This window comes from Clupea harengus, unplaced genomic scaffold (assembly GCF_900700415.2).
Source record: "Clupea harengus unplaced genomic scaffold, Ch_v2.0.2, whole genome shotgun sequence".
NCBI classification, from domain to species: domain Eukaryota; kingdom Metazoa; phylum Chordata; class Actinopteri; order Clupeiformes; family Clupeidae; genus Clupea; species Clupea harengus.
This window is the reverse complement of record NW_024879725.1, coordinates 70,001-75,000: the sequence shown is the minus strand read 5'-3', so window position 1 is coordinate 75,000 and position 5,000 is coordinate 70,001. Positions and strand designations below refer to the sequence as shown.

The 5,000-nt window shown below is 47.0% G+C and overlaps 1 pseudogene; it reads left to right on the top strand.

Moving 5' to 3' along the window:
* The window catches only part of LOC122130082, a 27,782-nt pseudogene that overhangs the window by 1,462 nt on the left and 21,320 nt on the right, over nt 1-5,000 (top strand).

The following is a 5,000-nucleotide window of genomic DNA, read 5'->3' as shown; positions in this document are numbered from 1 at the left end:
AGTGCGTATGCCACGCTGGATACAGTGGAGAGGACTGTTCCAAGCTCACGTGCCCCGGAGACTGTCACCAGAGGGGCCACTGCTTCAACGGAAGGTGCATCTGTGATCCTGGCTTCGAGGGAGAAGACTGCAGAATCCTTTCCTGCCTCGATAACTGTAACAACAGAGGCCAGTGTGTCAACGGGGAGTGCTTTTGCGATGTGGGATGGGAGGGCTCCGACTGCTCCGACCGTTCTTGCCTAAACAACTGCATGAACCTCGGCCACTGTGTCACGGCAAGTGTGTGTGCAAGCAGGGCTACACCGGTGAGGACTGTAGCACCAAGATGTGCCCCAACAACTGCCACGGCCGCGGGGAATGTGTGGACGGCAAATGCATCTGCCATGCTGGCTACACAGGCAAAGACTGCAATGAGCTGACCTGTCCGAATGACTGTAACAACCGTGGACGCTGTGTGAAACGGCCAGTGCATCTGCAACCGAGGATTTACCGGAGAAGACTGCACTGAGAAGACGTGCCCGAACAACTGCTTGGACCGTGGGTACTGCGTGGATGGCAAGTGTGTCTGCTTCGAGGGCTACGCTGGAGCCGACTGCTCTGTGCTCACCTGTCCCGGCGACTGCACTGACCAAGGCCACTGCCTGAATGGAATCTGCATCTGCGACATGGGATACACCGGCGACGACTGCTCTCAGAGTAAGCACCATCAGACGCTTAGCTTGAGCACTATCAGACGTTTAGCTTCAGCACTATCAGACATTTAGCTTTAGCTTTGCCAGATTATCATCACAAGTCTCTGGAAAGATACTTAATGAGAAGTTAAGCCATTAGTTTCTAAATGACCTTACGATTGTCTCAGAGTAAGCACTATCAGACGTTTAGCCTTAGCTTTGCCAGGAAATTATCCTCACAAGTCTTAATGAGAGGTTAAGCAATTAGTCATAAATGTCTGACCTAACAAAAAAGACCAGAGGGTGTCAAACATTCATTCTTTTTCTTTCTGATCTAATTTCAGGATAATTTATCAGTTATTATTTATCTTCTATCTTCGGTTAAGAGAAACCCTGAATACATTTCTCAAGTCCTAACCCAATCTGGCCAACATGTAACATGAACTGCTGTTATCCCTTTGACAGTCACCGCGCCCAAGGACCTGACTGTGGTAGAGGTGGACTCAGAAACCGTGGACGTGTCCTGGATGAACGAGATGCTGGTGACGGAGTACCTCGTCACCTACGTGCCCACTGCGCCTGGAGGTCTGGAGTTGGACATGCGCGTGTCGGGAGACAAAAAGATGGCCACCATCCGAGAGCTGGAGCCCGGTATCGAGTACCTCATCAGCGTTTACGCCGTCCTCAACAACAAGATGAGCTTGCCCGTCAGCGCCAGAGTAGCCACACGTGAGCCTGCGTTTATCTCTCAAACGGCGTGATTGATTACGGTGAAAAAACAGGAATGGTTAAAGTTGGCTTGAGATTGTATTTGGCAAACAATTAGTTCAAATGTATTAATTTATTTAAATAGCTAAATTAATAGGCACTTCAATGCCTCAGGCCTAACCCCCCCCCCCCTCCCCCCTCCCCCAAAGAGCTAGCATATGGCAACAGTGGCAGTCCTTCAATTCTGCTTTCATCTGTCTGCATTAGCAGAAGACAACACCTAATTAGACATGCTCTAGGATGAGGGGGGTGGGTATGTTGTTAAAGGAATTAAGCAGCGGGGGGAGGAGCAACAGACTTGAAAAAATAAGAAAATAAATACTTTATCTGTAGCCTTCGAGCGCTATTTTGGGTAATCATGTTGAAGCATGCATTTAGCACTACGCTGGAAATTACCAGGTCAGAACAAAAAGTTCATTAAGAACTTTTATACAAGCACTGCATCAAAAATAAAAACTGTTGGTAAAAAAACAATGATTCATGGTTTCAAGAAAAACATCAATGAAAGTGCTTTTAAGCTCAAAAGAGTTTCAGCACTTACAAACACTTGGTGGGTGAATGCAGTTTTAGTCACAATAACTTTCCCTGTGACAGATCTTCCCCAGCCAGAGGGCTTGAAGTTTAAATCAGTGAGGGAGACCTCCGTGGAGGTGGAGTGGGACCCCTCAATATCCCCTTCGATAGCTGGAACCTCATCTTCAGGAACACGGTAAGTCCTCTTGACCCATCCTCTCCTCCCTCCGGCGGTCATTGGTCTGTGCTGAGTTTTCCCTTGGGATGGCTCGAAATCATTTGGCCAAGCGTCCATGATTATCCACGCTGCTCAGTTGGAGGAACAGCAAATGTGATATGAAAATCTCCTTTCACTGTAAGACTCACATAATGGCTCCCTGTGCGTCTGTGGGAATAAGGGTATGCATCCTGTGGAAAAATAGGCAATGCTATGCCAGTATGTGAAGGCTTGTTGTCTGGAAGTGTGTGGTTTCGTGGGACAGGGGGAAAAAAAGCTTCTGGCGACAGCTGTACTGACCATGTGCCACAGGAGGAGGTTTTGTCTCCAGCAGGCTTGTCTCTTTCTCCTGGGGCTTTAGGAACTAAAAGAAAATGGCTTTGTCAGAACATGTGCATTGGATCAAAACCGCCAACCACAAGCGACTCACACATCTCCACCCGCAACTCTTTCAAAAACGATTTGGTTCTCCTTTGCTCGTAAAGTTTCAAAAGACGTCTGCCAAACAATGAACGCCAGTTACCACTCCCTTGACACTGCCAGAAGCGTCACTCGAAACACCAAACTGAACGTATTCATTTTAGGGGTTTAATCTAACCTTTCATCCTTTCAGTAATATTTGTAGTCTCCATTACTATTAACCCCAACCAACGATACACCTAGTGTAGCTTAGTGAGATTGCCACCATGGTAAGGCATAGCATTCAGATGATGGTCATTTTTAGTAGTGGACGTTTTACTTGCTACTTTATATCTCATTTTATCTCAACTGTAGCAATGAAAACACTGGTTTCTTTCACCCAGTGGTCCACCAAGATTAGTTCCTTTGGCAACAATTGTGTCTTTCTCCTGGCAACTTTGTATCTCTTTTTCATTGGCACCTCCTCAAAGATCTCAGCCCTCCAAACCTTGGTGCAACACACAACACTGACGTGTGGCCAACGCTTAAGTGTTTGGCCCCCCTGCTTTTTTGATGGAAATAAACAATGCCAACAATGGCTTCAATCATCGTTGACAATGGGTTTCTGTACTGTGCCCTTGATGACAGAAAGAGGAGAATGGAGAGATCCTGAATGCGCTGAGCCCGCCCGAGACCACCTTTGAGCAGTCTGGCCTGGGACCGGGCCAGGAGTACGAAGTCAAGCTGCAGGTGGTGAAGAACAACACCCGAGGACCCCCTGCAACCAAGAACTTCTTCACAAGTAAGCAAAGTTGTTCTGAGCTATTTACCTGAGCCAATTTTGGGATCTCTTATTTTGGAAAGGAAGAAAGAGAAAGAAAGAATAAATGAATGAAAGAAAGGAAGGAAGAAAGAAAAAAATAGATAAAGGTGTAAAAAGGGTTGACGTTGAATCAGACAGAACTATTTTATAAATCCAATTATTGTTAGAATTGAGGACTTCCTGCCTTTGCAGTGGTGTCAAAACTTCCTTTAAGCCAGTACAAACTGCCAGCATTAAATTTAACAACAGTTATCCTGAGGCTCTGTCTTACCCCCTCTCCACGTCTGTTCGCCACGCTTTCTCTGGCTCGGGTTCTGTCTCTGAAACAAACGCTGGAGGTTTCACACCTCACACCTGCCACTGGTCTTATTTGTCTGGACTTTGTGAAATGTCTCTTCCAGTCAGCTTTCATTAAAAATAATCTCATTACCCTTTATGGGGTGACTCCTGACTTACAGGAAGCAATAAAAAAGACAAATGTGAGAGGTTTCACTGTGTCTGAAGTTAATCATTTCTGTGGGACTGTTTTGAGCCGGCAGTAATGGTTTACTCTGGCCAACAACGGCTGACATTTCAGATCCACACACCACACAGCTGGCTTGAATTCTCAGATAATAGGCCAGTTCAGTCTATTGTCAGAAACCAAACGAGCCCTTCGGGCAGGCAATCAGATAAAAGGTTACAGTCTAAACATCGGCTTATTTGAATGGCTGAGAAGGGCAAAACTCCATTTTGTTTTGGCAAGTCATCGTACAGAATGTGAACAATGTTCCTTCACTTCGAGAGACTCTGGTATAATAAAGCCCTCAGCCAGGCAGCCAAAAGTTCTGCGCTCTCATGGTTTCGTGAACATGTTTATTGCCTGGCTGTATACGGTCGCCGGGTCAGACTCGCCCCTTCTTATTTACGGTTCGCAAAATGGCCGACGTTGCGCCAGCATAAACAAAATCCATATGTGGAAAAACCATTAGTTACCTGACATTTCCCTTTCATACACCACCAACCCCCACCCTCTCTGATTCCTGCTGGCTCTGTGAATTCCAGATCGGGTTTTATACAGGGGGGTGAAGCATTTATGGATTTATGAGCACCGGGAGGGCCCAAAGCCTCTGGTAACCTGAACGGTATGACAGGCTAATGTTGCACACACACACACACACACACACACACACACACACACACACACACACACACACACACACACACACACATAGACACACACACACACACACACACACACACACACACACACACACACACACACACACACACATAGACACACACAGCCGGAGTAACTGCCGGCTAAATCCAAACTGTTGCCGCTGTTCTCCATAGGCCTCTATATGCCATTCCACCAGCAGAGGCTTGTGGTTGAGGTGTCGAGGTTTTGCGTTCTGACAGAGCTAAGTAGGTGCTAGCTATGGGGGAGGCTCCAGTGCCAGCGCGAAGAGCACATCATCCCCTCAAGATCTTCACAACACTGGGACCTCACGCTCAGGCAAAGCTGCTCGAAGCGCACAAATGCAGATTTGGTACTTTATCTTGCACTCGCAGAAGGACGACCTCTCGGCACTTGCAGCGTGTGACAAACCAATTTCTCCCCCCCCCA